Here is a 12227-nt window from a genome sequence, read left to right on the forward strand (position 1 = left end):
ATAAAAATATTGTTTATCAGTAATAACTGTTTTTTGTTCAACAATTTTCTACATAATATACAGATTAAAATGCTGAAAAAATTAAAACAAAATATAAAAAAACTACAGAGATATAAGTTATTTAAACTGACCTATGGCACATTCAACTGAGAACAAACGTGATTGGTGCAAAAACACGAATACTAATGAGTCATTTGCCTCTGGTCTATTCTCTTATAAAACAAAATTTGGAAGGACTTTATAAGCTAAAATATGATAACCAAAGTATGGGAAAACAACCTAGACATCAGATAACCAAAGTCTGAATGAAAATATACAAACAAGAGCAAAAAAACAAAGAAATAAACAAATAGTCCTGAGAAAACTCACCCTTGCCAAAATGCTGTGTCTCAACAACTGGTCAATGGCCCAGACTCTCCTGTTCCTCAGGGCAATTCTCCCAACGGTTATCCTCAATGAGGATGATGTCTGTTTGGTTCTTGCATTGCCTTAGAGAAGATGTCTGGTAGAAGATTGATATATTTCTTGGAATATATCCGCCAGACTGAATCTCGACCTGACCTCTTAACAAATGTTAATTGAACTCAATGAGCAGGAGGTCAGGTTAATCTGTCTGGATGCCTCTAGTCATACTTGGGGGAGTACTCTAGTTATCTTGGGTGCATAGATGGGTGATTCAAGAAGGGCTCTCACATTCCTTAGAGAAATCCAGGGTTCTGTGGAGGCTGGTTTTTGAATCAGCCAGAGTAGGCCCTAAAAGGAGACCCTAACTCTACAGACTCTTCTCGGGTGACCTGGGCAACCTTGCGGTGTTAACAAACGGTCACTTGGGGGAGTGGTGAGTATTCAGCCCCCCTGGGTCCACTTGGACAGCACGCAGGGACGGTGGCCTGGGGCGAGCAGGCCTTAAATGAAGCCCAGTCTTCTACTGGTGATTAGCACCACCACACAACAGCACATTGCCCACCTACACCAGTCAACCGTGAATTTTTCAAAAAGTCGTCAATTCAATCATCAGATCTAATGAACTCTTGCACAAGGGTTAGGGAATAAGATCAGAACTTCCATAGGGACACCTCAAAACACCAGATGTTCTTAAATTCATAACTTTTCAGAGAGACCAGATTTTTCTTATCTTTAAGATCCAATATTTCCATGGGAACTTTCCAAATATCTTATCTTAAATGTCTAATCCCTGAACCTTTTCAGACAATTTATCCAAGATATCTTCTCCAGAACATAAGTGAAATTTAAGTGTATTTTCACATTACACCCAAAGTGATGTAAAGCTACGCATCAACTTAACGTCAGACCAACAGTCTGTCTGCCATTTTCTTCTACTCTAGGCCGAAGACAAAGGTGACGAAAAAGCAGGTAAATCGCATTCTTACACAATATAACTTAGCAAATTTAAACTTTATATCTATTAAGCCCTACATGAGTAGATGTCGTCATGACCTGCTGCCATGTTAAATATATGATCGCGTTTGCATTCTCAAACATCTTTCTTCACAATACATGATGCAAGCATCTGTTTTTGTAATGGTTGTTGTCTTGTGTGCTGAATGTGATTCTAAGATAATGCTCCAAGCGGAGACAGATTTCTGAGTTGTCTCTCGAGTCGTCATTTTCATCAGTTTCGATTACACAGTGATTCCACAAAGCGATTCTTAGAAGAACCTTCTGACTGCAATGTATCAAAACATGAGTTATTTTTCCTCTCTTGCTTAAATTTTCTACCTAAATGATTTTATTGATACAGTATCAAATTCTTACCAACATTAGTATATCAAAGACGAATTGGTGAATAAGGTTAAATAGCATTCATCCTGTTTATTTATTTATGCAGCGCTGCACTTAAAACCAGGAGGCTCTGATATATTGGAGTACGAACAAACAGTCTGTCTGACAAGACACGAAGGAAGCTGGTAAACATCCTTGTGGCTTATATGGTAGAGACGCATGGGTAAGTGACCCCCAAATAAAAGTCTATATTGCACTGGTATTTTAAGTTACATTATCTATGCATCTTTTTTCATGCTGTGGTGTTAATTATTCTGCAAATGCTTTTTATTCAAAGCAACGTAAAAGTAGGCAGATGATTTCTCAGATTTTTTTGGCATTATCTTGAGAAATCTGCAGTATTCTGTGGAAGTATTGTAAACATTGTCAATTGTGTCAAGCTTAGAATACTGTTATTGGTAGCTGTAAGTGCCATAATTATATATTATTTAATAGTTTAGGTGGTGCATTTTTTTTTTTTTTTTTTTTAATGCACAAATTCTGTAAACAATATTATATTCTGCAAAATTGTCCATGTGATACTGACTGGGCCTGAAACAGACTTATAGATGCTAAATGTTTGACAGGAATAGTTCTACGATCCACGCAGTGGCCAGCGTTACATTGCCTACAAACTGAAAACAACTGAGCAGCTGTTAAGTGAATGCACAGAAGCTGTGTCCATGATAAAGCATTCAACGGACGCACAAGTTAAGGATAAAATGAAGACCACATTCAAGTACAGACAGGATTTCATACATGATCCAGACAAATCTTCACTCATCCTTAATTACTTTCCCTGATTTTTCTTTTTTTTTTTTTTTTTTTTAATTATTATTTTTTTTTATACAATGGCTTGGTGAGAAATATAAAGTTGTGTTAATTGTATTGTTTGTTATTGACTTGATTTCTCTGTGATTGACCAAGACTTTACTATGCTTTTTGGAGATGACATTTCAAGCAAGTTTATTGCAAAATGGCCAACATTCTAAAAGCCGAGAATAATTGCTGACTGCAAACCTGCATCATGATTCACATGTGGATGACCTTTTGTCTGCTCTGGATCAGTCTGATTATGGTAAGTATAAATGTTGTTGTTTTTTTTTTTTTTTTTTGTTAAGCTGGTACAAGGGTTAACTGAATGCTCTATCCTAGGATGGGATGGTGATGTGGCTACTGTTCTCTTGCCTCCAACTGTAAAGGAAGACTGGGAAAATCAGTGCTACAGAAGCAGCAGATCATGTTGTAAAGTTCATGAAGGTAAAGTTCTTGTAAGATTTAGTCATGACAGCAGTTGGTTTAATCTGTGTATCTGCATAGTCGTCATATACAGGTTTTAAAATATAGAACAGAGCAGAGAACTTGAAATCTCTTTACATCTCACATTAAAATCTTACTACAACAATTGAAGGGGGAAACAATGTTTCCATGAATGCATTACAATAAGATTTAATTTGTTACTGATGCTATTTAAATACACCGAACAATACTTGCATTGCATTTATTAATTTTGGTTAATGTACATTAATACTTTTTTGAGTGTTTGTTCATTGCTCATGTCACACACCTGAGGATGAGACCTTAATTTGTGAATTTGAACAAAAAATCTGTCAGTTATATAAAAGAAACGCTGCTTAATCTCTCATCTCATCAGGTGGGGACAAGCATCAAGGCATTTCTTGAGCGAGCTGGATCTACACAGCCCTTCCTCTGTGTTGGAGAAAAGAGGAGTAGCATTCAGACGTTTTACATAGTCCTGGACCAGAAGGCCATTCCCTGCATGGTGCAGACAGCTGTTGCAGCCTTTAAACTCTTTAAGGCACACTTTGTCTTTGCTGTATCGGATGAGGCCTTGTGCAACTTCTACGCGTTCATTCAAACAACGGTGTATGGAATTGATGTTGTCACTGCCAAGGAAAGTCCAAGGGTCAAGGAAATCCGTGTGAATTCACAACACTGAGGTTTGACTCCCCCTTCCCCCCCCAGCATCTTGCTCAAATGTTCTCATGCTTTTGTTGCAAGGTACATCACAGAAGATGTTCAGGATTTTTTCAGTATCTGACATTATGCACTATTTACTCGAAGGGGTTGTGCAGTATGAGTTAAGACTGCTTTTTCAGTACTTTGTTAAAGACTGCATTGTTATCAGACACACTTTCAGAAAGAATTCAGAGCTTTAATTACACTGAAAGTGTTGCATGCAAAACTGTTGCAAACAATTTATTTGTGTTGAATCTAAAGGAACAAATTAAATTGATCAATGTTCAACTTAATTTGTTTGTTTAAATTCAGCCCAAATAAATTTATAACCACTCAATGTAAAAAAAATTGAGAATCCAAGGAATCGTCTTTGAATTTTTTTCAGTGTATGGGTACAGTGAAAGAGGGAACGGACCAAGTGGAGTTAAAATTGAATGCCATTCAGTCATGGTGCCTTCTGCCCAATACCCCCTTGTTATTTGGAGATCTAGTTGACATGGACAATGGTTATGTAATATCTTGGCACTCTATCACATCCTCCAACCCACCAGGGGGCGCAGATATTGCCCTATTCTCCTCCACATTAGATGGCGGTAGTGATTCTTGTTCCTCTAAACTCCCCTGTAATCAGCCTAATCACCACCAGCTGTTCTTTGCTCTATATAAGACCGCTTCATATCCTGCTCTGTGTTCAGTCCTGAACTCTCTTGCTGCCTCGTCCAGAGTCCAATTAAGCTATTCTCAAGACTTTTTGCTTGCTATATTTCTGTTTGATTGTTCTGAGACCCTCGTGTCTATTTTGTATGTATTTTAGGAAGCTCGGCTTTCCTATTTTTGTTGTACTTTTTCAACCCTGACTGTAGAGATATATTGTCTCTCCTTGTAAAGTTCTCTTCAGTAAAGACTGTTTTTTTGGAATTCATACGTTGTGGACTAACTTTATTTCTCCTCTGCTCTTGGGCCACCAGTTGCTGACTTGGCTCATGTAGTTGGAACTACTGCTAACCACACTGTAGACCCGGGTTCGATCCCCACTCAGATCCTTACAGATTACTGGAGACTGATGCTACTTGATTCAGATTGTGAGAATTTGTTGTAAATTGGGTTAGGGTTAACTGTACACCAGTTGTAACACAGGGTATGACTTTTTTTTTTTTTTTTTTGAAGCATTTAATTTCTGATCATCAAACTTAAGTCCATATTTCCTGAAAAAAGATTGGTACATAGCACCATCTAATGATCTATTATCCTAGATGTATTAGGAAAATAGGTCTACTTATACATATGTGGTGCATGCGATTCGAAGGAAAGTATAACTTTAAGTCTGTAAACTTTAAAAGCATAATCAAAACATTAGCCAAGAAACCTCAACATCAGTTGGCTTTTCATTGGCAGTTTTTATTTTAAAAGATTTCTGTTTGGTCCTTTTAATGAAGTCTCTACTTGCACTCTACTTTAACTGAAACTTGCAATATACCCACTGTCTCCACTACAACCTAGGTAAAGAAATGGAACTGAATACCAAGTTGGAATGTTTGTTTGCTCTTCTGTTGAAAATGAAATGCCTGTTTTTAATAAGATTGGCAAGCTTTTAAGCCAGTAATTAGTGTTTCGATGAGCATGTGCATACATTCTGCATTGAGGAAGAGGGTATTTTCACTTATTTGTGTGGATGATTTGTTGTACTATAGACCTTATGAAAGGCAGTTTTCATATGACCGTGATGAGAGAACTTGCATTGTTCCCTGTTGTGTTTGTTCCAGATTGCAATTAACTAAGGTTTTTTTTTTTTTTTTTTTTTTTTTTTTGTGTAGTAATGCAGTAAAATGCTGTGTCTGAATGTTAAATGTGGCGTACCTCAAATTTTTGCAATATTTTCTGCAACTGTCATGCCATTTTAATTTTTGTTGAAAGAACCAAAACGTAACGAGTGCTATTATAAATCCGTAATTTCAACGCTCACCAATGCTATATTCAAATAACACTGGTGTTGATCTTAAAAGGAGTGTTAAATTAACACTGTAATTGAGTATCAACACTGGTGTAGTGCAGAAACGACAACAAATAGTGTTGAAGTTTAAAATTTACAAGCAGTGTTTAATTTGCACTAGTGTGAAAGTTACACTCTTAGTGTGGACACATGGACGTTTCTGGTGTTAAATTTAACACTGTTGGTTTTTACACCAGCAATTATGCTGTAACCATACCTAATCCTTCTAGAATCTCACAATTACATGGGAACATTGCAACCTCTTCACCTCTAAACATTTCAACTTCACCAGCCCCATTTTTTTTTCTGTTTTCTCTTCCAAAATCTCAAATTTAAATAAGAACTTTTCAAATATCAAGAATTCCTTGTGGTAGTGCTCAATCAAAATCCTTTCAGAAACAACAGCCCTCACTTTGAGGCTCTCACTTAAGCAATGAAAATCATGGTTTGGTCCTATTGTAAACTATCTCCTCACCACATAGCTATGTAGATGTTCGTAACTAACCACAAACTGGCATAGGCATACACCCATTTTCCACAAATTGTCAGGCAGTTTACCAACTGACCAAAGTGAAGGGGATAAATCTCCTCTGGCCAAACTTCCTGTACAGAGCTGCAGTCTAGGCGCTGGAGAATGGTGGACCTCCATTGTGGAGAAGCTGCAGCTGGGCTGGTGTACAGGCTGGCTTCAGGACAAATACGAAGACTTGTGTCACTGGGGTCTTACAGGAATCAGTCTCATGCTCTTTAATACACCAGGAGTTTATGAAGTAAAAATTAATTTATGTGAAATTTTAATAAGGAGCCAATGCACTGATGAAAGAACTGAAGTAATTTGATTTTTTTTTTTGTTCAAGAAAGCACACTCAGCTGCATTTTGAACCAGCTGAAGTTTGATAATTAGGCCACCAGGGCAACCGCCTAGTAACAGTACAATAGTCTAACTGAGAGGTCATGAAAGCATGAACATGCTTTCAATGACTGATATGGAAAAGCCTGTCAACGACTTCTAGTATGATAGAAAAGGCAGGTTTAAAATGTCTAATTCACTAATTCTTTGGCTTTTTTTTTTTTTTATAAACTTCCCTCTCCGCTATCGCCACTTGCTTGAGTGTTTTGGGGTCTGTAGAGCTGTGCATTGTTGGATTTGGGTTAGGGTTTGGGTCAAATCTTGATCTCTTGTAAATCTTTGGTCTTATTGGATCAATTTCATCTACTTGGGTACTGTCAGTTTCATCACTTCCTATCCACACCAATCATGTTTCTCTAACAAATATAACATTCTGAAAATTACTTTTCCAGGTTCAAAGTTCCCTTTCTTGCATTATCTTGATTACCCTGCATTTTGAATAACTTTTTTTTTGTAGGCTGGAATATAGATATGACTCACTCCTAACCACAAAGATTTCTTACCCAACCCTAAAAGTGGACTGAAGGTAATTAAAGGACAGAAATAAAATAAATATATGAAAAGATTTAATTAAAAAAAAAAAAAAAAATTCTATATATTTTTAATATAATAATAAATTTTTTAAAATTATTTTTTATTTTATTTATTTATTTATTTATTTTTTTATTTTGTCACCGTTGGGGGTGGAGTTGGGGGTGGAGTTGGGGGTGGAGTTGGGGGTGGAGTTGGGGGTGGAGTTGGGGGTGGAGTTGGGGGTGGAGTTGGGGGTGGAGTTGGGGGTGGAGTTGGGGGTGGAGTTGGGGGTGGAGTTGGGGGTGGAGTTGGGGGTGGAGTTGGGGGTGGAGTTGGGGGTGGAGTTGGGGGTGGAGTTGGGGGTGGAGTTGGGGGTGGAGTTGGGGGTGGAGTTGGGGGGTGGAGTTGGGGGTGGAGTTGGGGGTGGAGTTGGGGGTGGAGTTGGGGGTGGAGTTGGGGGTGGAGTTGGGGGTGGAGTTGGGGGTGGAGTTGGGAAAAATTACAACAACTCCCCCCATCCTAGCACTTTGTCTAGGGCGGTTTGAGGTAGGGAGATTGAGGCTGCGTGCACGGGCCCACGCTTGTCTGACTATATACCATAAGAGCATTGATCTTCTACCTCCTGTGTAGGAGGTTGGCCTTGTCTGGGCTTCGGGCTTACGGCTTGATGAGGACGTGTTTTTGTGTTGTTGATTTTGTTTTTTGTTTTGGTGTTTTTGGGTTTGGTTTTGGTGTTTTTGGACGCTGTCGGGATCGATTGGGTGAGGGTTGGGGTTTGTTTCTCTTCTTCTTCCTACTCCCTCAAGACCAGTTGTGAGAGGGAAATATTTAAGACACTTCATCAGTAGTGTACCTCAGATTCATCGGGTGTTTCGACTCTTTAAACACTAGACACCCTCGTCTGAGGCGATCAGCTCTGGTTGATCAATCCCAGGCTAGTGTCTTCTTGCCAATTCTGTTATAGGGGTTTGACCAGATCCTCAATCTGTTTATTTTGGGTTCTGGTGTTTTTTTTGGTCCAAGTTAGGTGTTTTAGGGTTTTTTTGTGTTTTTCCACACGTTTAGGGTTACGACTGGGTTAGGGTTATGCCCTTTGGTCACGAGTGGTTGGGTTTAGGGTTTGGTGTGGGTGTGGGTTGTCCTGCCCGAAATTACTTGGTCTAACGGACTGTACCCTTTGGTTACTGACGGTTGGGGTTAGGGTGGGGTGTTGGTCGTCCTGGCCAAAATTACTTGGCATTAACGAAATTGCTTGGCGTGAAGGACTGAGCCCTTTGGTTACTGACGGTTGGGTTTAGGGTTTGGTGTGGGTTGTCCTGGCCGAAATTACTTGGCATTAACGAAATTGCTTGGCGTGAAGGACCGTACCCTTTGGTTACTGACGGTTGGGTTTAGGGTTTGGTGTGGGTTGTCCTGCCTGAAATTACTTGGCATAACGAAACTACTTGGCATAACGGACTGTACCCTATGGTTACTGACGGTTGGGTTTAGGGTTTGGTGTGGGTTGTCCTGGCCGAAATAACTTGGCATAACGAAATTGTTTGGCGTGAAGGACTGTACCCTTTGGTTACTGACGGTTGGGTTTAGGGTTTGACGTGGGTTGTCCTGCCTGAAATTACTTGGCCTAACGGACTGTACCCTTTAGTTAGTAACGGTTGAGTTTAGGGTTTGAGTGCAGGGTAAAGGTTTAGTTGAAATGTATTTTTCCTCGAGAGGTCCGAGGTTTTAGAAGTCTCCAAATAGATCCAATTGGTATGTAGGTGGTGTTGGTGCGCAATGTGCTCGTTGTGTGGAGGTGCTAATCACCAGTAGAAAATTGGGCTTCAATTAAGGCCTGTTTGCCCCAGGCCACCGTCCCCTGCGTGCTGTCCAAGTGGACTCAGGGGGGGCTGAATACTCACCACTCCCCCAAGTGACCTTTTGTTAACACCGCAAGGTTACCCAGGCCACCCGAGGTCGAGGTTCAAACTGGCGGTCATATTCGGTAAAATATAACAAGCTTCTACCCGTTTTCTCCTCTAGGGGCAATGCGAGAACCAAACCGACATCATCCTCCCCGAGGACAACCATTGGGAGCATTGACCCTGAGAAGAAAGGCAGAAAAGCTGCCGACCGGGTGTTTGAGCGCAGTATTCTCCAGGATGGTAACCTGGCAGGGGAGACACCATGATCGAGGTCTGGCGGGGGAGACACCATGATCGAGAAGGTGCGGTTTGGTCGAGGCCCTTGTTTGAGGATTGTAATTGCTTCAGATGTTTTTTAGTATTCATTCTGTTGCTTAAACTTTATTGTCTGTTCATTTATTGACTTGTTGCGTGTTTCTCGACTTATTTTGAGGGATAACTTGTGCCTTTCTTTTTGTTTGACTGTTTTTATGCCTTATTTAAGGATTTTGACTGTTTTTATGTTATATTGAGGTGTTCCACTACTCCTTACGATATCTTCACTTGTTTGTTTAACTTGCATCTTCACTCTTTTTCGGGAGAGTTCGGTTTTCTTCTTTTTCTTCTTCTTCTTGCTCTTCTGTCTTCTTTGTATGGTTTGTTGTTTGTTTTTGGTATTCCATCTGTTGCCTTAACTTTATTGTCTATTTATTTATTGACTGGTTTGCTTATTTCTTAACTTATTTTGAGGGAAAATTTGTGCATTTCTGTTTGTTTGACTGTTTTGTGCCTTATTTAAAGATTTCGGCTGTTTGTATGTTATAGTAAGACGTTTTTGTGGGTTGTCCTGCCCGAGATTACTTGGCATGAAGGACTGTACCCTTTGGTCACTGACGGTTGGTTTTAGGGTTTAAGTGCAGGGTTTAGTTGAAATTATTTTTTCGTAGAGGTCCAAGTTTTTAGAAGTTTCCAGAAGATCCAATTGTTAAAACGAGGTTGTCCGATTGGTGTAGTTGTGGTGTTGGTTAACTTTATTGTCTGTTGATTTATTGACTTGTTTCTTAGCTTATTTTGGAAGGAAAATTTGTGCATTTCTGTTTGTTTGACTGTTTTGTGCCTTATTTAAAGATTTCGACTGTTTGAGTGCAGGGTGAAGGTTTAGTTGAAGTTATTTTTTCCAGGGAGGTTCCAAGGTTTTAGAAGTTTCCAGAATATCCAGTTGTTAAGACGAGGTTGTCCGATTGGTGTAAGTGGTGTTGGTTAATTTTATTGTCTGTTTATTTTATTTATTGACTGTTTGTATGTTATAGTAAGACGTTTCACTACTCCTTATGTTATCTTCACTGGTTTACTTGTGTCTTCACTCTTTTTCGGGAGAGTTCGGTTTTCTTCTTTTTCTTCTTCCTCTTCTTCATCTTCTTCTTTTTCTTCTTTTTGCTCTTCTATCTTATTCAAACTTGTGCATTTCTGTTTGTTTGACTGTTTTGTGCCTCATTTAAAGATTTCGACTGTTTGTATGTTATAGTAAGACGTTTTGTGGGTTGTCCAGCCCGAAATTACTTGGCATGAAGGACTGTACCCTTTGGTAACTAACGGTTGGTTTTAGGTTTTGAGTGCAGGGTGAAGGTTTAGTTGAAGTTATTTTTTCGTAGAGGTCCAAGTTTTGAAGAAGTTTCCATAAGATCCAATTGTTAAAACAAGGTTGTCCGATTGGTGTAAGTGGTGTTGGTTAATTTTATTGTCGGTTTATTTTATTGACTGTTTGTACGTTATAGTAAGATGTTTCACTACTCCTTATGCTATCTTCACTGGTTTACTTGTATCTTCACTCTTTTTCGGGAGAGTTCGGTCTTCTTCTTTTAATTCTTCTTTTTCTTCTTCTTTTACTTCTTTTTCTTCTTCTTTTACTTCTTTTACTTCTTCTTTTTCTTCTTGTTTATCAAGCGAACCAGAAGGTGTTAGGCCTGTCTGGGCCACCCGCCTTCCTTAAGCCCGTCTGGGTCTGGGTTCGTCTCTCTCCCCCCACACATTCCCCCCCTGTCGAAACAGAAGGGGAAGCCAGGGGGAGCCAGTTAAAGTTAACGAAATGATACGGAAGGATGAATAGGTGCCCTTGAGATGTATCCTGTGCATAAACTGGTATATGTCAAGTCCGATGGCTCTGGCGAGGTTAGGTTTAGAAAAAATTACAACAACTCCCCCCATCCTAGCACTTTGTCTAGGGCGGTTTGAGGTAGGGAGATTGAGGCTGCGTGCACGGGCCCACGCTTGTCTGACTATATACCATAAGAGCATTGATCTTCTACCTCCTGTGTAGGAGGTTGGCCTTGTCTGGGCTTCGGGCTTACGGCTTGATGAGGACGTGTTTTTGTGTTGTTGATTTTGTTTTTGGTTTTGGTGTTTTTGGGTTTGGTTTTGGTGTTTTTGGACGCTGTCGGGATCGATTGGGTGAGGGTTGGGGTTTGTTTCTCTTCTTCTTCCTACTCCCTCAAGACCAGTTGTGAGAGGGAAATATTTAAGACACTTCATCAGTAGTGTACCTCAGATTCATCGGGTGTTTCGACTCTTTAAACACTAGACACCCTCGTCTGAGGCGATCAGCTCTGGTTGATCAATCCCAGGCTAGTGTCTTCTTGCCAATTCTGTTATAGGGGTTTGACCAGATCCTCAATCTGTTTATTTTGGGTTCTGGTGTTTTTTTGGTCCAAGTTAGGTGTTTTAGGTTTTTTTTGTGTTTTTCCACACGTTTAGGGTTACGACTGGGTTAGGGTTATGCCCTTTGGTCACGAGTGGTTGGGTTTAGGGTTTGGTGTGGGTGTGGGTTGTCCTGCCCGAAATTACTTGGTCTAACGGACTGTACCCTTTGGTTACTGACGGTTGGGGTTAGGGTGGGGTGTTGGTCGTCCTGGCCAAAATTACTTGGCATTAACGAAATTGCTTGGCGTGAAGGACTGAGCCCTTTGGTTAGGGTTAGGGTTAGGGTTAGGGTTAGGGTTAGGGTTAGGGTTAGGGTTAGGGTTAGGGTTAGGGTTAGGGTTAGGGTTAGGGTTAGGGTTAGGGTTAGGGTTAGGGTTAGGGTTAGGGTTAGGGTTAGGGTTAGGGTTAGGGTTAGGGTTAGGGTTAGGGTTAGGGTTAGGGTTAGGGTTAGGGTTAGGGTTAGGGTTAGGGT

The 12227-nt window shown here is 40.1% G+C and overlaps 1 long non-coding RNA gene across 1 annotated transcript; it reads left to right on the plus strand.

The window, feature by feature from the left end:
• Positions 1–2628: 2628 nt before the first annotated feature.
• LOC130220864 (uncharacterized) lies at positions 2629–4684 on the plus strand. The gene is made up of 3 exons (XR_008836238.1): positions 2629–2860; positions 2938–3042; positions 3437–4684. It is a non-coding gene; the product is annotated as an uncharacterized LOC130220864 (long non-coding RNA).
• The last annotated feature ends 7543 nt before the right edge of the window (positions 4685–12227 follow it).

This window comes from Danio aesculapii, chromosome 1 (assembly GCF_903798145.1).
Source record: "Danio aesculapii chromosome 1, fDanAes4.1, whole genome shotgun sequence".
In the NCBI taxonomy this organism is placed as follows: domain Eukaryota; kingdom Metazoa; phylum Chordata; class Actinopteri; order Cypriniformes; family Danionidae; genus Danio; species Danio aesculapii.